Source organism: Zingiber officinale, chromosome 10A (assembly GCF_018446385.1).
Source record: "Zingiber officinale cultivar Zhangliang chromosome 10A, Zo_v1.1, whole genome shotgun sequence".
Classification (NCBI taxonomy): domain Eukaryota; kingdom Viridiplantae; phylum Streptophyta; class Magnoliopsida; order Zingiberales; family Zingiberaceae; genus Zingiber; species Zingiber officinale.
Window position 1 is genome coordinate 45,308,297 of NC_056004.1, and position 23,559 is coordinate 45,331,855.

The window sequence follows — 23,559 nt, forward strand, 5'->3', positions numbered from 1 at the left end:
AATTTTAAAAATCAGCACTACAGCGGTATTTGTGTAATTAAGTTATGATGTTGACTTTTTTAAATTAGTAAAAAAGAGCATCTTTGTACTTTGGAGTACTGTAGAAATTCACAAGAGTTGAATGAGTTCAATCGAAACTCTCTAGACCTATCAATAGGTTTTGATCAAAATTTATTGATGGACTTAAGGTATTTGGATTTTTAAAAATTTAACATGTAATGGAAGAGCATAGTGCAGTGAAGGTATTATGATGTCCATGACTAGTTCTGACATCTCATTGATAAGTTATGTGCATATGTCAATTGTCTTAAAGTCATAAACTTTGAAAACCTTTTAATCACTGTTGTTAATGACTTCGAGCTGCTATTTATAGGCACATATAGACTCTTGGATGCTTTAGAAACCTATAGCACTTGGAATGGGTCTGATTGAAACTCTTTAGATCCATCAATGGATTTTAACTGAAACTTCTTGATAGACCTGAAAAGGTTTTAAATGATTTTTTTGGTTGAAACTGAACTATTATGGTTTTAACCTAGTAATAAATATAGATCCCTGAATGAACGTCAATTCATAAAAAAAAACTTACATCTTGTTTTGATACCTAAGTCAAAAGTTATGACCTTTAGAATTAGACAATTGACACATACATACACAATTTATCGTAGAGATGCCAAAACTAGACATGTGCACCATACATATTTTTATTGCACGATCTTCTTCTATTACATGATAACTTTTCAGAAATATAAATCTCCTAAGTCCATCAATGAGTTTTTGTTAGTGCTACAAGTTTCTAAAGTGAATCGGAGTCTATATATACCCAAATATATCAGCTTGAAGTTATTAACAACAATGATCAGAAGATTTTTAAACTTTATGACTTTAAAACAATTGGCATAGAGAAATAACTTATCGTAAGGATGTCAGAACTAGGCATTGACACCATAATTATCTTCACTGCACTATCCCTCTTTTATTACATGTCAAATTTTTTAAAAATCTAAATCTCTTATGTCCATCAATGGATTTGGTAAAAATCTATTAATACACCTAGAGAACTCTAATTAAACCTATTTCAACTCCTGCGGATTCCGTAGTGCTCCGGAGTCTAAATATTCCATTCTTTACTTTTTAAAAAAAAATAAAAAATCAATACCACAACTTAACACACTATCACTATTGTAATGCTAATTTTAGAAACCAACATTAACATGGTGTTGATTTTTGGAAGCCAACACCGCCCTAGTAATGGTTTTTAAAGGATAGCATTACGGTGACATTGGTTTCACTAGAAGAATGTTGGTGTAATTAATATTGATGCAATCAAACTCCAGAGTTTTGAATATTTATTTAAACAATATATTTAAATGAATTTAGTCAAGGGTGACCAAATAACTTAATCAGGGTTGATCAAGTTAAGTAAAGAGTTCAAGCAAAGCCAAGGTTGACTTGAAGTTTGAAAATGAGTGAGAAGTCTATGTAGGACCAGATACATGGCAGGTTGGTGGAAAGACCTAGTAGGACTAGGCAAAGGGAAGTACTAGTTGGGAACCAGGCAATGAAAAGTGCTAGAGAGGCTAGGCAATGGAAGTCCTAATTGGGAATCATACAATGGAAGTTCTGGTTGGGAACCAAACAATGAAAGTCTTGGTTGGGAACTAAGCAATAGAAGTCTTAGTAGGGATAGACAGTGGAAATCCTAATTGGGAACTAGGCATTGAAAATCCTAGCAGATCTAGGCAGTGAAAGACCTAGTTGGGAATTATGCAATGGAAGTCCTAACAGGGTTAGGCGGTGGAAGACATAGTTGAGAACTAGATTAAGTCCAAGGTGAGTCAGCTTAGAGCAAAACACTTGGCAAAGAGAGAAGTCTTGGAAGAGTGAACTCCAAAGCAAGTAAACCTAGTAGGTTAGGTAAACTAAGTACAAAGTTTTATATGTTTTGTATGTTGCTTGCTTGTTTGTTTTGTAGGAAATAGCAACCGGATGAAGGCTCAGGCGAGACTAGTTGGGAACTGGTTTGAGTCACCAGAGTCATGATTCAATCGATCAAAAGTCAACGTGATTAGGTACAAATGAGTCGATACTTGGATAAGTTTTGGCTGAGCTCTAAGTGATTAGAGGGTGTTACGATCGACCGAGAGATCAAAACTTAGCTTGAAGAGGACCGAGTTTGCAGTTGAGTTAGCGAAGGTTCAATCGATCAGAGGGAGGTCTAGTTGAGGGGAGAAGTGCTACTCGAGTTGTATAAAATGGGAGTCGAGGTAGTTCTTCTAGCAACTTTTGAAATCATTCATCTTCATTCTTGTACTCAAAAAGTGCTCTGCACTCCCCTCGTGTGGTCCTAGAAGTGCAAGAGGAGTGTCGCGACACTCAAACCTTTAGATCCGATCCTACCAGTTTTGTTTTAGTTTTTAGTTCCTAATTATATCATATATATATTTTTTATATTTGTGATTGAGCCTTACAAATCTATAAGAGGTTTCTATGCCTTTAGAAGAGTTCGAGAAAGGAGATACGCATAGTGGACTAATGCTGAATGCGTAGGCCTTGGATGTACTAACTCTAGGAGATGGAAATTGATACGGTGGATAAGGTAGGACCCCAAAAGTTGGGTTCAATACCAAGAAAGTCGGCTGATGTGGCAGTCAAAGTCAAGGGGAAGTGACCGCCAGTAGGTCACTCTCAATAGGACTTTGCTCCCCACCCAGTGCTGAGGCTTTTAGTATGAGGATGACTGGCATTGAGGTCTTTAATACGAGGATGGCTGGTCTAAAAGCCAATTGGATCCAAGGGACCTAGTGCTCCATTTATGTGCTAAGACACCTATTATATATCTAACCAGCCAATAGCCAATCGAGTTTAAGGGATGGTTGACCTACTATGAAGTCGGTCAAGTTTACATAGCTCAGCATGCTCATCTCCTATATGTACATAAGATAAATGTGCAAGGCAATTCTCATTATAGACTCGGCCAAACTTTCGGTTCTTAAGTTATCATCTCAGGGCTGAGCCTCCCAACATATGGACGATTAGCTAACAGTATCGATCAGATCTCTAGAGACTCGGCTCCCCATTCCTCAGAGGCAAGTATCCCAACATATGGCCGGTCAGCCATAGAACCGACCGGACCTAGGGTACTTAGCTCCATGTTGCTTCAATATCAAAGCTCTAGCATTACACAATATATAGCCATGTGGCCAATAGGCCAGATGCCCCTACTATACTGGGTACTCTGCTTATGTACTACTCTACAATATATAACCAGTTGACTAAATATACGACCGAGATATCTTTAGGGGATAATATTGTTAGAAAATCACAACAACCTATTAGAGAGTAACAACTATTCATCAGAGAATATTCGTCTATTATAACATATACATTCAATGAAACCTTCTTCAAAAGTGATTTTACTGTTGGTACAATCATACTTTGAAAGTTTTAATATGTTGATAATTATTTAAGTTTAGGTTAATACGTTAGATCTAACATGAGTTGTAAGTTTGTAGGAGAAGCCCTTGCAGGCTGGAAGACTAGATGCAAGGCAAGAGAAGTCCAACGAGGTAGAAGATCAGATTCTTGGCAAGAAAAGCCCTTGTAGGTCAGAAGACCGGATGCCAGGCAAGAGAAGTCCAAGGAGGTCGAGGACCGGATTCTTGGCATGAAGACCCAGAGATGAGGAAGCTCGAGGCACAAAGTCCAGGGAACAAGGCATTCATCTGGCATGAGATACTTGAATTGATTTAGGTTTAGCTATAAATTGAACTATTAAATGAAATGTGTATCAATTAATTAACTGATCAATTGGGAATCCAGGTGATCTTGTCTAAAATCTGCAAAGATGTGTGCTAGCTCCGGTGAACAACGATCCCTGAAGAGAACCTCCTGTAGATCTTGAAGAAGCCCTCCATGATCCTACGCACAATGAGACAAACCAACAAAGCGTTAGTGACCTAAGACCGGGGTGGAGATCCATGACTAGGCTCTTCGACGCTCAAGTCAGTTTATGTCTCAAAAGGTGGAAGAAGAAAAATAGTAATTAAAGTGAAATAGAGTTTGGATGCTAGAACTTCTGTACCTCACCAACGAAGAGGATCCCCCTTTTTATACTACCTCACTGACCTCCGTAGTCGTGAAGTGGTCCCTAGTGTTAGGATGTATACTAAAATCCTAGCTTTTTGTATGAACATTTATTTTGAAGTGAGAATCACATTGGTCAAATGTCTGCATTTAGTAAAATACAGTTGTCCATTTAATTTATATTGTAGATAACATGGTGTGTGGTGTCACACAAAATATCATGTTATCAGTTCCTTATAAATTATAAATAGTAGCTCACAACCAAAATGGATTGGGGTAAACCATTGGAATGGTTGTAGTGTAATTTGGTATTAGTTTATCTTGACTATAAAATTACACTAAGTACACTATGTGTGTATTGAGAATGACCATTTGAGGTTATTCCTTTTATACTGACTGCATAAAAGAACATAACCTCTGTTATTATGGATGTGTGTACTCTTAATCTCGATATAATAACAAGCACATATACTTAGTATTTATTTTTTAATTTATTAATAGGTGAGATTTATTCTTTATATCAATAGGCCCGATAAGTTGGGAAATAATATTATTTATATGGTGTGTTGTTGATTATAGAAGGAAATTGTATCCTAGTTATCTAGGTTGATGATGTCCCCTTGAGGAGCTTATAAGGATTGTCATGTAAACCCTGTAGGTGGACTTAGTCCGACATGCCAATGAAGTTGAGTGGTACTACTCTTGGAGCTAGATGTTAATTAAGTGAGTTGTCAGTAACTCATTTAATTAATGGACATTCGATATCTTAAACACAGGGAGATTAATGCACTCATGATAAGAAGGAGCCCATAATGTAATATGAGATTAGTGTGGTAGTTCAATAATAACTCTTTAGTGGTATGAGTTATTATTGATGAACTTGAGTTGGGTGTTCGGGTCAAATACAAGAAGCTCAAGCTTATCGGGAGACCAAAACCAATTCCTCCTCTCAGTCCCTGTTGTAGCCTCTATAAATCCTTGTATCCACAAAGTACACTTCTTGCCCAAGTAATGGGCCGGAACATCCTTGCTTGGTGCAAGGGGGCCGGCCAAGCATTATCTTGGAGCACAAGTAGTGGTCGGCCAAGCCTTGCTTGGTGACCAAGCAAGGGGTCAGCCATAGCATGATAGAAAAGGAGAATTTATTTAAAATTAAATTTTGGTAAAATCTTTCATTTTTTAAAGCCATCCACATGATTTTAAAAGAGAGTTTTAAATTTTAAAATCTTTCCTTTTATAGCTATCTACAAAGAATTAAAGAGAGAATTTAATCTTTCTTTTTTTGTAGTTATCTATAATGTTTAAAAAAGAGATTTTAATTTTGATAAGACTTTCTTTTTTTGTAACCATGATTTAAAATAGAAGTTTTAATTTTAATCTTTCCTTTTTTTAGCCATCTACAATGTTTAAAAGAGAGATTAATTTTAAAACTTTCCTTTTGTATCCATCACAATAGGAAATTTAAAAGAGAGATATTTTAATTATTATTAAAATTTCCTTTTTTGCCATGACCAAGGATTATAAAAGAGAGGTAGAGGGTGCCTTACAAGAGGTAGAAAAATCTATCAAAAGCTCCTCTCTTTTCCTTGGTGGCCAGCACCCCCTCTCTCTATTCTTTCCTTGCTTGTTCTCCTATGGCCAACCACTATTTTTAGCTATTCTTCTTATCATCTTGATTGGTGTCCGAAACCTTTCTTGGAGGGGAAGAACATAAGGGCCAGCGGTTGCTTGGAGATGAAGGAGAAGAGAAGGAAGTTTCCTATTTTGGCATTCTTTGGGTGGCCAAAACTTGTAGGCAAAGAAGAAGGTTTGGGTGGATTTCATCTTGGTAGATCGTCGCCCACACGACATCCAAGAGGAGGAGAGGAATACAGCAGAAGATCAAGAGGTCTTTAATTTACAAAGAAAGGTATAACTAGTTCTTAATTCCACAGCGAAACTAGTTTTTCTTTGTATGGATCTTGAAATACCAACACAAGAGGCTAGTGATTTCATGTTTCATTTTTTTTTGTGTTTTGATTTAGTGTTTTGATCTTGTGCTTCTATTGAGGTCTCTATAGTTAATGCTAGGGTTACTGTAAGAAGTCTAAATATCCAATTTTTTGAAAGGCTTTGTCTAGGAAGTGATGGATGATCCCATACCTAAGAAGGTCGAGTGTCTCGCCACGTTTAACCTAGAAGTCAATCCTTGAAATAAATATTTAATCAACTTCTGTAATGTTAATTATCGTTTGTAATGCAAGTTTTAACTACTGAAGAACACATGAGTTGAACTTGAAGTAAAAATGTTAAGTTCCGTTCCAATTCAAATTTAACTCATGAGGAACACATAGGTTGTTAGGAAAGTTCTGTGCTTGTATAAATTTTTGTACAGGGGAAGCAGAACGGAATTCTGAGTAGTAACCAATAATTGGTATCAGAGCGAGGTTTTCTGCCTCTGTGTGTTTGGTTTCCAGTTAAATTGTGCACTTTTCATACATAAATTTAGGCAGGATAATAGTAGGATGTGCAAATAGATTAACTATGTGGTTGCAGGCAAATAAATTTATGGCCTTATTGTGTTTGTGTGTGATTGGACCCTGGGCATGTTGAGGGAATTTTATGTATGTGCATGATTGTAATTATTAAATACAGCAGGAGCTGTATTAGTTTTAGGATTTTACATTTTGTTCGATCTAGATTACATGTACATTCCCTTATGGAATATAGGATCGATAAATGTAAAATTTTATTTTTGTCATGGATCGTATCCTTGCGAGGCGTGGTGATATTTGAGGACCAGAGGCGCAGCAGAAAAGGAAGCAAGATAGACGCGACGACATGACCCGTTGGCGGCGGCTAGGGTTGGTGGCACACGGAGGACAACTATGGATGAGGCCATAATAGTTGGAAAATTATTTTTCATATTTATTGCCTTTTATGCTGATGTGTTGTGTGTGTGTGCATGTTAAAATTCTTCATTTTAAATAACTAAGTGGGAGAGGAATTATTTAAATTCCACGGTCTCCATTACTGGTTTGTAAGTGATGCATTCAAACTTGCGTGTTGGCTCTGAGTGCCTTCCTCCACATCGGATGAGTTTGTTTGCGGATCACTAGATCAAACTTCCTTTATGGATGATTAAAGGAAATTATTTAGGTTTGTGTGATCTCCATCTGAAGGGGCACAATCCTATTTAATGGACTAAGTATCAAGTAATGATATACACTTAAGCGCATTTAATAGTATCCTCCCCATCGGAGTCACTGCTATTATTTGTGTGACCGAAGAAAAACTAACTATTAATTTTATTTATCATAAAGTTAGGTTGACAAGATAATAAAATTAATGGGTAAAACCCCCTCTTACAAATGTTTGAATTTGTATACATCCACACTATCGTGACATACAAAATTCACTGCGTTTTGACGTGTTGGTGAATTTAAATGATATTGATTGAGGAATCAATATTATTTTAAATTCTTATGTTTTGACCAAATATTTTGTGATTCTTAGGATTTCAAATGACCTTCAATCCTTTTGCTATTATATTGAAAGAGAACAAACTTACTGGACCCAATTATATAGATTGGAAGAGAAACTTGGACATTATTTTAACTACTGAAGGCTACAAGTTCGTACTTTATGAGATCTGTCCAAGCTTGCCTAATAGTGATTCTAGTGAAGAGGAGATTGAGTGTCATAAGAAATGGGTCAGGGCAGATGAGATGGTGCGGTGTTACATTTTGGCTTCTGTGTCAAATATATTGCAACATCAACATCAGGTCATGCCTACTGCTTATGACATGATGCGCAATCTCAAGGAACTCTTCAGACACCAGAATCGGGCTGCCAGGCAACAGACTATGAGAAACTTGATGACGACCACCATGACCAAGGGGGCACCTGTAAGGGATCATATCCTTAAAATGATGGCTCATTTAAATGAGATAGAAATCCTTGGGGCTGAAATAGATGGGGAAACCTAGGTCGATATAATTCTCCAAACATTGCCTAAAAGTTTTGAGCAGTTCCGATTGAACTACAACATGAACAAAAGGGTTTATTCATTGGTGGAACTTCTGACAGAACTTCAAGCAGCAGAAGGGCTATTTCGTCAAAGCTCTCAAATTCACATTACTGAAAATGTTTCTGCTTCTAAATCGAAAGGTAGAAATAAGAAAAAAAATAAGTTGGTTCAGCAAAGAAAGTGAATCGATCTCTAGGGACTAGACCGAAAGCAGGTGTGAAGAAGCTGAAGGGCAAGTGCTTCACATGCAAGCAGTCTGGACATTGGAAGGTGGACTGCACTCGTAGAAAGGAGAACAATAGAGGTATATCTTATTTTCCAATAGTTGAAACATGTTTATGTTGGGTTTTTCGGGCCACGAAAACCGCGTTTTCGTGTCGCAGAAACCCCGAAAGCCCCAAAGCCAACGGATCCGTGCAAAGAAAAATTTCGAAAACTACGAATACGAGTTTCTACCGAGATCTACTCCTAGATCTACATGAAAAAGGGTTATACCTTTGAAGCGAAGCCCTTCGCGTTCCCGCTCGTCCAAACGGTGCCGGATCTCAAGAGTATCAAAATAGATACTCCTCTAGAAGTATCCACACGAACTAATTAGGTGGAGAAAGACCTAAACGAAGGTGTGCTAGCACCTTGATAGGTCACGGCAAGAGAGGAGAAGAGGGAGAGGGAGAGCTTGAGAGGAAGAAGATGGAGTGAATGCACACAAGAATGAAAAATTCATTCCACACCACAACATAGTGGCCGACCACATTCAAAAGAATGTAACTCCCATTTTGCATTAAGTGCAATTAATGTGTAGCCATTAAAGTGAAGAATTGTAACCTCCATGAGGTGGCATCTCACTTAATTAATCATGATGATGTGGAGCATCATCATTGGTTCACATCTTGCCAACTCACTAATGATGTGGCAAAAAGTCAAGTCAAACTTGACTCTTTCTCTTCCTCTCAAGTCAAGTCAAACTTGACTTAATCTCTCCCATGGTTGATCTAATCCAACCATTTAATTCAAGCCAATTTAATAAAATGAATCTAATTCATTTAATTAAATTGATTCAATGAGTCATAATCTAAATTAGACTCATTGAACACATGAATCAACTTGAGTCCAACTCAAGTTAGCCCAATTAGGATTACTCTTAATTCAATTTGATTCATCAAATGAATCTAATCCTCTTGGTTCATCATATGAACCTAATCTCCATCTAATTGTCCTTAGTGTGTGACCCTATAGGTTCTTATAACGTTGGCAATGCCCCTAAACTTATTTAGGAGCATAAGTAATGAGCGGTATCTAGCAACACATCATTACTACCCAAGTTACAAGAATGTTGAGATCCAACATCACCTTGTGACTACTAATTGTGACTCCTCACAAAATATGACAAGTGTCCTTCTATCCTAGACATCTAGATTGATCAATATGAGGCATATACCGTGTCATCCTCTAATCAATCTAAATCTTGAACTCCAAGTAGACTCACTAAATCAAATGAGCTTAATATCCTATATTGACTCATTTGGGCATGGCCATGCACTTCGTGGTCTCACTTATCAAGATTATCGATGTCACTCCCGTCATATAGGAGGGATAGATCCCATCTACATCACTCACATCCCTCTGCATAATTCATTACATACCCAGTAATCGCCTTTATAGTCCACCCAATTACGGGTGACGTTTGACGAAACCAAAGTACATAACTCCTTATGTAGGGATACATGGTGACTTCAGGTCTAAGGACTAGTAGTCATACTAATAGCCACATGAGAAAGTATATGACACTCATATAACGATCCATGATACTTTCTCATGGCGGGTCATTCAGTATACATTCTCTAATGTATACCCATGTGCCAACTTAATATCTCTATATCCATGACTTGTGAGATCAAGTCATCGAGTTGACCTACATGCTAGTCTTATTGCATTAACATTGTCCCTGAATGTTAATACTCGACTAGGAATGATTAAGAGTTCCTATATCATCTCACTATCGGTTCAGCTAACCGATTGATATAGGTAAGAACCTTCTACTCAAGGACGTTATTATACTTAGTTTATTTGGCACCAATACAAGTAAGTATAATAACTAAAAACCAAATGCCTTTATTTATATATAGAATATGATACAACAAGTCCAAAATACAATCATCAAATGATTGACTCTAGGGCTCTAGCTAACAATCTCCCACTAGCACTAGTGCCAATCAGTGCAGGCTCTAAGCCCCAATGACCTAGTGTGACCATCATGCTTCCTCTGTGCCAAAGCCTTGGTCAAGGGATCTGCGATGTTAGCCTCTGTAGGTACTCGACAAATCTTCACATCTCCTCTCTCGATGATCTCTCGAATGAGATGGAAGCGCCGTAGTATGTGTTTGGTCCGCTGGTGTGAGCGAGGTTCCTTCGCTTGTGCTATAGCTCCATTGTTGTCACAATAGAGCTCAATAGGGTCAGCAATGCTAGAAACCACCCCAAGTTCAGTGATGAACTTGCGAATCCAAACTGCCTACTTTGCTGCCTCTGATGCAGCAATATACTCGGCCTCTGTCGTAGAATCAGCTACTGTGTCCTGCTTCGAACTCTTCCAGCTCACAGCACCACCACGAACCCCGACTGCGATCTATAGTCATCCTGGTCAGTCTGGAAGCTAGCATCACTGTAACCCTTTACAGCTAGCTCATCATTGCCTCCATATATCAAGAAATATTCTTTAGTCCTTCTTAAGTACTTAAGAATATTCTTGACCGCTATCTAGTGACTTTCACCTAGATCTGACTGGTATCATCTCGTCATGCTCAAAGCATACAAGACATCAGGTCGAGTACATAGCATGGCGTACATGATAGATCCTATGGCTGAAGCATAAGGGATCTGATCCATGCGGTCTCTCTCCTCTCTAGAAGAGGGACCCTGAGTCTTCGAAAGACTCACGCCATGTGACATCGGCAGAAATCCCTTCTTGGAGTTCTGCATGGCAAACCGAAGGAGTACCTTGTCAATGTATGTACTCTGACTTAGGCTAAACAATCTCTTAGATCTATCTCTATAGATCTGTATCCCTAAAATGCGGGATGCTTCACCTAAGTCCTTCATTAAGAAGCAACTCCCTAGCCAGGTCTTGACAGACTGAAGCATAGGGATGTCCTTCCCAATGAGTAGTATGTCATCCACATACAATATGAGGAAGACAACTATATCCCCTATAACCTTCTTGTAGACACAAGGCTCATCTTCGTTCTTGATGAAACCAAATTGTTTGATTGCATTATCAAATCGAAGATTCCAGCTCCGAGAAGCTTGCTTTAGTCCATAAATGGACCTATGCAGCTTGCATACTCTGCTAGTATGCTGTGGATCTACAAAACCCTCAGGTTGTGTCATGTACACATCCTCGAGTAGGTTTCCATTCAGAAACACGGTTTTGACGTCCATCTACCAGATCTCGTAATCGTGGTAAGCTACAATAGCAAGCATGATCCGAATGGACTTAAACATCGCTACTGGAGAAAAGGTTTCATCATAGTCAATACCATGAATCTGCTTGAAACCTTTAGCTACCAAGCGACCCTTATAGATAAGTCTAGCCATATCAGTCTTTCGCTTAAAGACCCACTTACACCCAATGGGTTTTACCCCTTCAGGTGGATCAACCAAAGTCCATACTTGGTTGGTGTACATAGAATCCATTTCGGATCTCATGGCTTCTAGCCATTTCTTGGAATCTGGTCTCATCACAGCTTCTTGATAGGTGGTAGGCTCATCCTCTATGAGCACAACGTCATCATGGTCAGACAAGAGAAATGAATATATCTCAGGCTGACGACGTACCCTATCAGACCTGCGAAGAGGTATGTTTACTTGAACTGGTTGTTGTTCCTCAACTCCTTGTGGAACAACATCATCCACAACACTTTGTGGTTCCAGTTCAATTTCCATCGAGGCATCAGTGCTATTGTTTGCATCTTGAACTTCTTCAAGATCGAACGCGCTCCCACTTGTCTTTCTAGAAACAAAGTCCCTTTATAGAAAGACCCCAGTGTTTGCCACAACTACCTTGTGCTGACTGGGAATGTAGAAGTAATATCCCTTAGTTTCCTTGGGATATCCAATAAAGTAGCACTTGTCGGATTTGGGTCCTAACTTGTCTGAGACTTGACATCGAACGTAAGCCTCACAACCCCAAATCCTCATGAAAGACACCTGGGCATATCTCCCAGTCCATATCCTATATGGTGTCTTTATCACGGCCTTGGATGGAACTCGGTTGAGAATAAAAGCTGCCGTGTCTAGAGCATAGCCCCAAAGGTATGTCGGAAGATCTGTGTGACTCATCATCGATCGTACCATATCTAATAGGGTACGATTCCTCCTTTCGGATACACCATTCCACTGTGGTGTTCCAACAGGAGTGAGTTGGGATAGAATCCCACACTCAGCTAGATAGTCACGGAACTCATGGCTAAGGTATTCTCCACCTCGATCGGATCGAAGTATCTTAATACTCTTGCCAAGCTGGTTCTTGTTGGTTGCTACTCGGAAAGCCTAGAGGTTCCACTGTACAAAAATTTTGTACAAAGGTCTGAACCTTTTCTTAGCTACCATGTGTTCTTTTAAATTAAATTTTGGATCGCCTGCGGAACTTAACACGTTTGATCCAAAACTTAATCTATTTGTTCTTTTAGGTTTTGACTTGGATCTCCTGCGGAACTTAACACGTTCGACCCAAATCACCTTAAGTTATTAATTCCATTAAATATTAATTTCCATAATTGGTTCCCAGTACTGACGTGGCGAGACACATGGCCTTCTTGGATATGGGAGCAACCACCACCGACTAGACAAAACCTTTTATAGAAATCTAATATTTAATTTCCTAAAATAACTTTAGGTTAACCGAAAAGAACAATCAAATCACAAGTAAAAATAAAACAAAAGAACACAACTTCAAAAAACATATTCGAAATACTAGAATCGTAAGCCTCTTGTATTTGGTATTATTTCCATAAATAACTAGCATGATGCGGAAAGAAAAATTACTAGTTATACCTTTTAGAAAGACCTCTTGATCTTCTACCGTATTCCTCTTCTAACCTCGGATGTTGTGTGGGCAACGATCTTCCGAGATGAGAAACCACCAAGAACCTTCTTCTCCTCCTAGCTAGGTTCGGCCAACACAAAGAAGCTTCACCAAGGACGAAGAACAAAACACCATCCAAGCTCCAAGGGATACAGGCTTTCTCTCCTTCTTCTTCTTCTTCTCCAAGTAGTATCCGGCCACCACAAGAGCTCCAAGCCAATAGAGAAGGTTCGGCCACCACCAAGAGGAAGAGAGGTTGGCCGGCCACAACACCAAGGAAAAGAGGGAGAGAAATAATAGAGGTTGTTCACCATGAAGCCTTCTCTACCCCCTCTTTTATAATCCTTGGTCTTGGCAAATAAGGAAATTTAATTAAAAACTTCCTTAATTCTTTTGCCATGAAAAGGAAAAATTTATTTAATTAAAACAATTTTCCTTTTCTCAATTTACATGGTCGGCCACACCAAAGCTACAAACAAGGAGAGTTTTAATTAATTAAAACTTCCTAATTTGTCTCCAGAAATTTATAAAATTTCTTCAATAATTTAATCCCTTCATGATTGGTTTATAAAAAGGAAATTTAATAAATTAAAATCTTTCTTTTAAACATGTGGATAAAAAGAAAGTTATCTCTAAAAATTAAAATCTCTTTTAATCTACAAATAAGGAAAGATATCAAATCTTTTCTCAATCTTTTGTAGAAACTAATAAAAGAGAATTATTAATTTTTAAACTTTCTTTTAAATCATGAACATGGTTAAAAAGGAAAGTTTTCTTAAAATTTAAAATCCTCCTTTAATCAACAAATAAGGAAAGATTTCAAATTTTAAACTCTCTTTTAAACATGTAGATGATTTACAAATAAGGAAAGTTTTTACCAAAATTAAAACCATCCTTTTAATCTACAAATAAGGAAAGAGATTAATCTCTTCTCTTAATCTTTTGTAGAAAGTTATAAAAGGAAATTTTTAATTTTAAACTCTCTTTAAAATCATGATATCCACATAAGAAATAATTTTAATAAAATCCTTTTAATATTCTAGTGGTCGGCCACCTAAGCTTGGGACCCAAGCTTTGGCCGGCCACCTACTTGACTCATCCACTTGGTCTTGGCCGTTGAGCTTCAAGCTGGCTTGGCAGGCCCCATTGGATGGGTAAGAAGGTGGGTATGGTGGGTATAAATCTCTATATACTAGAGGCTACGATAGGGATGAGAGGAGGAATTGGTTTTGGTCTCCCGATGAAATTAAGCATCCGTGTTCGCTCCTAACACACAACTTAATTTCATCAATAATAATTCATTCCACTAAAGAACTATTATTGAACTACCGCACCAATCCCAAATTATATTTTGGGCTCCTTCTTATTATGAGTGTGTTAGTCTCCCTGTGTTTAAGATAACAAATGTCCACTAATTAAGTAAGTTACTGACAACTCACTTAATTAATATCTAGCCCAAGAGTAGTACCACTCAACCTTATCGTCATGTCGGACTAAGTCCACCTGCAGGGTTTAACATGACAATCCTTATGAGCTCCTCTTGGGGACATTATCAACCTAGATCACTAGGACACAGTTTCCTTCTATAATCAACAACACACACTATAAGTGATATCATTTCCCAACTTATCGGGCTTATTGATTTATCGAACTAAATCTCACCCATTGATAAATTAAAGAAATAAATATCAAATATATGTGCTTGTTATTATATTAGGATTAAGAGCACACACTTCCATAATAACTGAGGTCTTTGTTCCTTTATAAAGTCAGTATAAAAGAAACGACCTCTAATGGTCCTACTCAATACACTCTAAGTGTACTAGTGTAATTATATAGTTAAGATAAACTAATACCTAATTACACTACGACCTTCCAATGGTTTGTTCCTTTCCATTATGGTCGTGAGCTACTGTTTTTAATTTATAAGGTACTGATAACATGATCCTCTGTGTGTGACACCACACACCATGTTATCTACAATATAAATTAATTGAACAACTTCATTTATCATAAATGTAGACATTTGACCAATGTGATTCTTATTTCTAGATAAATGTTTATACCAAAAGCTAGGCTTTTAGTATACACTCTAACCATCTCCCACTTATACTAAAAGACTAAGCTGCCATATCTGCTCCCATACATCTGATTCCCAACCCTTCAACATGTCCATCAAAAGCTCTCGCCTTAAGGACCTTAGTGAAAAGATCTATAGGTCATCATCTTATGCATTCTAGGCAGCAACAACTTCTCCTCGTTTATACGATTTCTCGTATTAGGTGGTACTTGCGCTCTATTGTGTTTACTTGCCTTTATAAACTTATGGTTTCTTCGAGTTTGCTACTGCACCAATATTATTACAATAAATTGTAATAATCTTTGAACAAACCAGAAATCATATCTAAGTCTATCTTGAGGTTATTGAGTCATTCAGCTTTTATGGCTACCTCAGAGGCTTGCCATATACTAAACTTCTATGGTGGAGTCCAGAAAAACACCTATGCTTATCACTCTTCCATAGTTATGACTTTACCTCCTAAAGTAAACACAAAACCCCGAGGTTGACTTATTATTGTCCCTATCCGATTGGAAGTCAAAATCCATGCAACCCACAAGGACCAAATTAACTGCCTTGTAAGCTAGCATATATTCTCTAGTGCCTCTAAGGTACTTTAATATATGCTTTACTGCAATCCAGTTACTTTGATATCTGCTAACTATGCCCTTGGCAAAACAGATTTCTGATCTCGTACATAGCATACATTAGGCTTCCGACAGCCGAAGCATAAAGAACTGCCTTTATTTCCTTTATCTCCTTTATCTCCTTTGATGTCTATAGAGACATATCTTTAGATAAAGTTACTCCATCCTGAAAAGGTAAGAAACCTTTCTTGGAGTTTTGCATGCTTAAAACGAGCAAGGATTTTTCTGATATATGAAGCTTGGGATAAGTAAAATATTCTTTTCTTGCGATCACTTATTACTTTGATCTTAAGAATATATACATTCTCCCAAGTCCTTTATATCGAATTGTTTGAACAACCATACCCTTACTTCTGACAACATTTTGATATTGTTTCCAACTACCAAAAATGTTATCTACGTATAGTACAAGAAATACCACCACGCTTCCATCACACCTTTTGTATACACAAGACTTATCCGGTTACTAAATCCATAGATCTGGATTACTTTGATAAACCGGATGTTCCAAGACCTTGAAGCTTTGCCTTAGTCCATAGACTGATTGAGCTTGCACACAAGATGCTCTTAGCCCTTTGTAATGAACCCTTCTGGTTGCTTTATATGGATGCTTTCTTCAAGACTTCCATTAAGGAATGCTGTCTTGACATCCACTTGCCAAATAGATAAAAGAATCCGGATAGACTTAAGCATGGCTACCAGTGAAAAAGTTTCCTTTTTCATCAAGTCTTGCTTTGAAAGTTACTACCTTCCTGTCTATCCCTCTTTTCCTATTATGGACCTTTTTACACCCAACGGCTTTTACACCATTTGGTGATTCTACAAGCTTCCAGATTTTATTAGAATACATATATTCTAATTCTATTATTCATTACTCTTTGCCAAGATGCTGCATCTTTATCTTGGAGTGCTTCATCATATGACCGGAGATCAGGTTCATGTCCTCCAAGGATCGAGTCCAAAAACTCTTCCAAAACATGAATCTTTTTAGGTTGCCTAACAACCCTCCCACTACGACAAGGCACTTACTGCAATTGTGTATCATTTGTGATACGTGTTGTAGTTTTCTTGTGGTATCTCATCTTGTACAGTTGGTACTAGGTTAGACATGTCCTTTATTATTTCCTTAAGAACAAATTTAGTTATGAGCATGTGGTTCATTATATAGTCCTTTTCTAAAAAATCAGTCATTGATGCTAACAATGACCTTCTGATTTTTAAGACTATAAACCTACTTTTGTTTATCTAGGATAGCTTACAAACAAGTGAACTCCTATCCAACTTATCATTGTCTCTCTTTAACATATGTGCTGGATTACCCGAATCCGAATATGCTTCAAAATAGGTTTTCACCTATTCAGCAATTCTATATGAGTAGAGAGTTCTAACTTGGAAGGTACTATGTTCACTTTCGTTTTCAGAGTTTATCCTTAAAACAAATTTGATAATTTTATGAATAACTCATCATCTATCTAATTATTCCATAAGAGTCCTTTACCTTATTTCTACTACACCATTCTGTTGGGGTGTACCAGATGCAGTTAGTTGGGATTGAAATCCAACTTCTGATAAGTGACTCCTAAAATCTCTCAAGAGGTACTTGCCACTACGATCTTCCATAGTGACTTTTTACTTTAACATTTCTCCGCATCAACCTTGTACTCTTTGAACTAATCAAAGTACTTAGTCTTGCGGTACATTAAGTAAATTTATTTGTATCTTGAATAGTTGTCTATAAAATAGACAAAATATTCAATACTACCTCTTGTCTGGATAGTCATAGGATCACACAAATCAGAATAAACCGTTTTCAACATATCTTTGACTCCATACCCCTTGGACTTAAAAGCTTCTTCGGTTATTTTCCTTCCAAGTAAGACTCGTAGGTTGGAAAGATTCCCACTACTAATGAACCCAAAAGTTCATCAGCTACCAATGAATCCTACTCAAGTATAACCTAGCTTTAGATGCCAAAGATATAATTGGTTCATTTCCGAAGGTTGCTTTCTCTTAAAATTAGAAGATGTGTTACTAATTTCCATTTGTTGCATCGTGAGAGTTATTGGATTATAAATTGTCAACCATCATACCAGAATAGATAACTTCCCTATTTTTCTTGATAACAACTTTGTTATCAAAATAGACACTATATCTATAATAGTTTAGAAACTGAAATCAGGTTCTTTCTAAACTTGGTACGTAAAGATAATTACTTAAAATCCATATTTTATTCTTATCAAAGGATAAACATCTCCCACTGCAACAGCTACCACTTTTACAGTAGTGCCCATGTGGACGATGATTTATCTTTCATTTAGTTGTCGGGTTTCCTGGAACCCTGCAATGAATTGCAGACATGATTAATGGCATCTTGTATCTACACTCCAGGTTCTGGTAGATAACACCACTAGACATGTTTCAACTAATGAATTAAATACACCTAAATTGTTCTTAGTTCTTAGAAGACAGTCTACCTTAATGTCCAAGTCCTATTTCCAATCATTACAATTGGGACTACTAAGTCTTTTCTATAGTATGACTACTAGGGAATTGACAAATATTTAAATCCTAAGAATCACAAAAAATATTTGGTCAAGATCAACTCCTTAAAAATCCCCATGAATTTTGTATGCCACGTTAGTGTGGACGTATACAAAATCAAAGAGGAGATTTTATCCATTAATTTTATTATCTTGTCAACTTTACTTTATGACGAATAAAATTAATAGTTGATCTGTCTTTGATCAAATATTTGGTCAAAAACTTTTGAATTTTTAAAAAATATTGATTCCTCAAACAATATTATTTAAATTCACCAACACCTCAAACACCGTGAATTTTGCATGCCACGTTAGTGTGGACGTATACAAATTCAACATTTGTAAAAGGAGGGTTTTAACCCATTAATTTTATTATCTTGTCAACCTAACTTTTTGACAAATAAAATTAATAGTTGGTATCATTTGGTCACACAAATAATAGCAGTGACTCCGATGGGGAGGATACTATTAAATGTGTCTAAGTGTATACCATTACTTAACACTAAGTCCATTAATAAGATTATGCCCCTTTCCGTTGGGGAAGATCACACGCTCTTAATTAACTTCCTATAGTCATCCAAAAATGGAAGTCTGTTCTAGTGATCCACAAACAAGCTCATCCGTTATGGAGGAAGGCACTCAGAGCCAACGCGCAAGCTTGTTTGCATTACTTACAAACCAGTAATGGAGACCATGGGATTTACTTAAAAATCCCTCTCCCACTTAGTTATTTATAAATGAGGAATTTTAACTATGTTAGCCTACTAAATATGTAAACTAACATGCACACACAGCACAATATAAAAGCAATAAATAGAAAATCTAATTTTCAACTATTATGGCTTTTATCTCTAGTTGTCCTCCGTGTGTTGTCATCCCAAGCTGCTGCCATATTTGGCCACCGCCACCCGGTTTAGCTGTCGCATCCATCTTGCTCCTAGTTCCGCTGCGCCTCTGGTCCTCAGAAGGTTCCACGCTTTGCAAGATTCGATCCGCGACATAAATAGAATTTTACATTTTGATCCTATATTCCAAAAAATGAATGTACATGTATCTAGATCAAAAATAAAATCCTAATAAAACTAAATACAGCTCCTGCTGTATTTTATAATACAATCATGCACATACAATAAAATGCCCTTGACATGTCCAAGGGTCCAATCACACACATAATAACTATAAGCCATAATAGTTGGATCCTGCATCCACAAAGTTAGCACATCCTACTATTATCCTGCCTAAATTATGTATGACATGTGCATAATTAAACTAATACCAAATACACAGAGGCAAAACCCTAGCTCTGATACCAAATTGTTGGTTGCTACTCGGAAAGCCTAGAGGTTCCACTGTACAAAAATTTTGTACAAAGGTCTGAACCTTTTCCTAGCTACCATGTGTTCTTTTAAATTAAATTTTGGATCGCCTGCGGAACTTAACACGTTTGATCCAAAACTTAATCTATTTGTTCTTTTAGGTTTTGACTTGGATCTCCTGCGGAACTTAACACGTTACCTAAATCACCTTAAGTTATTAATTCCATTAAATATTAATTTCCATAATTGGTTCCCAGTACTGACGTGGCGAGGCACATGACCTTCTTGGATATGGGAGCAACCACCACCGACTAGACAAAACCTTTTATAGAAATCTAATATTTAATTTCCTAAAATAACTTTAGGTTAACCGAAAAGAACAATCAAATCACAAGGAAAAATAAAACAAAAGAACACAACTTCGAAAAACATATTCGAAATACTAGAATCGTAAGCCTCTTGTATTTGGTATTATTTCCATAAATAACTAGCATGATGCGGAAAGAAAAATTACTAGTTATACCTTTTAGAAAGACCTCTTGATCTTCTACCGTATTCCTCTTCTAACCTCGGACGTTGTGTGGGCAACGATCTTCCGAGATGAGAAACCACCAAGAACCTTCTTCTCCTCCTAGCTAGGTTCGGCCAACACAAAGAAGCTTCACCAAGGACGAAGAACAAAACACCATCCAAGCTCCAAGGGATACAAGCTTTCTCTCCTTCTTCTTCTTCTTCTCCAAGTAGTATCCGGCCACCACAAGAGCTCCAAGCCAATAGAGAAGGTTCGGCCACCACCAAGAGAAAGAGAGGAAGAGAGGTTGGCCGGCCACAACACCAAGGAAAAGAGGGAGAGAAATAATAGAGGTTGTTCACCATGAAGCCTTCTCTACCCCCTCTTTTATAATCCTTGGTCTTGGCAAATAAGGAAATTTAATTAAAAACTTCCTTAATTCTTTTGCCATGAAAAGGAAAAATTTATTTAATTAAAACAATTTTCCTTTTCTCAATTTACATGGCCGGCCACACCAAAGCTACAAACAAGGAGAGTTTTAATTAATTAAAACTTCCTAATTTGTCTCCAGAAATTTATAAAATTTCTTCAATAATTTAATCCCTTCATGATTGGTTTATAAAAAGGAAATTTAATAAATTAAAATCTTTCTTTTAAACATGTGGATAAAAAGAAAGTTATCTCTAAAAATTAAAATCTCTTTTAATCTACAAATAAGGAAAGATATCAAATCTTTTCTCAATCTTTTGTAGAAACTAATAAAAGAGAATTATTAATTTTAAACTTTCTTTTAAATCATGAACGTGGTTAAAAGGAAAGTTTTCTTAAAATTTAAAATCCTCCTTTAATCAACAAATAAGGAAAGATTTCAAATTTTAAACTCTCTTTTAAACATGTAGATGATTTACAAATAAGGAAAGTTTTTACCAAAATTAAAACCATCCTTTTAATCTACAAATAAGGAAAGAGATTAATCTCTTCTCTTAATCTTTTGTAGAAAGTTATAAATGGAAATTTTAATTTTTAAACTCTCTTTAAAATCATGATATCCACATAAGAAATAATTTTAATAAAATCCTTTTAATATTCTAGTGGTCGCCACCTAAGCTTGGGACCCAAGCTTTGGCCACCTACTTGACTCATCCACTTGGTCTTGGCCGGCCCTAGCTTGGGTTCCAAGCTAGCTTGGCCGACCCATTGGATGGGTAAGAAGGTGGGTATCGGTGGGTATAAATCTCTATATACTAGAGGCTACGATAAGGACCGAGAGGAGGAATTGGTTTTGGTCTCCCGATGAAATTAAGCATCCCGTGTTCGCCCCTAACACACAACTTAATTTCATCAATAATAATTCATTCCACTAAAGAACTATTATTGAACTACGCACCAATCCCAAATTACATTTTGGGCTCCTTCTTATTATGAGTGTGTTAGTCTCCACGTGTTTAAGATAACAATGTCCACTAATTAAGTAAGTTACTGACAACTCACTTAATTAATATCTAGCTCAAGAGTAGTACCACTCAACTTCATCGTCATGTCGGACTATGTCCACCTGCAGGTTTAACATGACAATCCTTATGAGCTCCTCTTGGGGACATTCTCAACCTAGATCACTAGGACACAGTTTCCTTCTATAATCAACAATACACACTATAAGTGATATCATTTCCCAACTTATCGGGCTTATTGATTCATCGAACTAAATCTCACCCATTGATAAATTAAAGAAATAAATATCAAATATATGTGCTTGTTATTATATTAGGATTAAGAGCACACACTTCCATAATAACTGAGGTCTTTGTTTCTTTATAAAGTCAGTATAAAAGAAACGACCTCTAATGGTCCTACTCAATACACTCTAAGTGTACTAGTGTAATTATATAGTTAAGATAAACTAATACCTAATTACACTACGACCTTCTAATGGTTTGTTCCTTTCCATTATGGTCGTGAGCTACTGTTTTTAATTTATAAGGTACTGATAACATGATCCTCTGTGTGTGACACCACACACCATGTTATCTACAATATAAATTAATTGAACAACTTCATTTATCATAAATGTAGACATTTGACCAATGTGATTCTTATTTCTAGATAAATGTTTATACCAAAAGCTAGGCTTTTAGTATACACTCTAACAGTTCTGTACTTCATTCTTGAATTCTTTGAACTTTTTAAAGGATTCAGACTTATGTGTCATCAAGTACACATAACCATATCTACTGAAGTCATCAGTAAATGTGATGAAGTACCTATAACCGCCTCTAGCAGCGACATTTAAAGGGCCACATACATCACTATGTATGAGTCCTAACAAATCAGTCGCTCTTTCGCTGTGCCCACTAAAGGGAGTCTTGGTCATCTTGCCTCGTAGGCATGACTCGCATATCTCATATGATTCAAAATCAAATGAGTCCAGCAAACCATCCTTACGGAGCTGGGATAAGCGCTTGTCATTTATATGACCTAAGCGACAGTGCCAGAGATAGGTTTGGTTCATGTCATTTGACTTGAACCTCTTGGTATTTATGTTATAGATAGGGCTCTCAAGGTCTAGAATATAGAGTCCGTTTATCAGAGGTGCACTACAATAGAACATATCATTTAAATAGATGGAACAACATTTGTTCTTTATTGTAAACGAGAAACCTTTCTTGTCCAAACAAGAAACTGATATAATGTTCTTAGTTAACGCATGCACATAACAACAATTGACTAACTCTAGTATAAGCCCAGAGGGCAGAGATAGAAAGTAAGTCCCTACAGCAACAGCAGCAACCCGTGCTCCATTGCCTACTCGTAGGTCCACCTCGCCCTTTGTCAATGCCTTGCTATTTCTCAGCGCCTGCACATTAGTACAAATGTGAGAAGCACATCCAATATCTAATACCCATGATGTAAAAATAGATAGATTGACTTCTATAACATATATACCTGATGTGGAAGTCTCACTTCGCTTCTTCTTAAGATCCTCCAAGTATACCTTGCAGTTCCTCTTCCAGTGCCCAGTCTGACCGCAGTGGAAGCAGGTAGCATCCTTGGCGACCCCTCCTTTAGGCTTCAGTGCCTTGCCTTTGCCCTTGGCTTGGGACTTTCCCTTGCCTTTGGGCTTGCCCTTGCCCTTATATTTCTGAACCATCAGAACAGTGTTGGGCTTTACCTTCTTAAGGTTCAGCTCAGCAGTTCTTAATATGCTAAGCAGCTCGGGCAGTGTCTTGTCAATTTCGTTCATATTGTAGTTTAGAACGAATTGACTGTAGCTATCCGGCAAGGATTACAAGATCAGGTCAGTAGCCAGC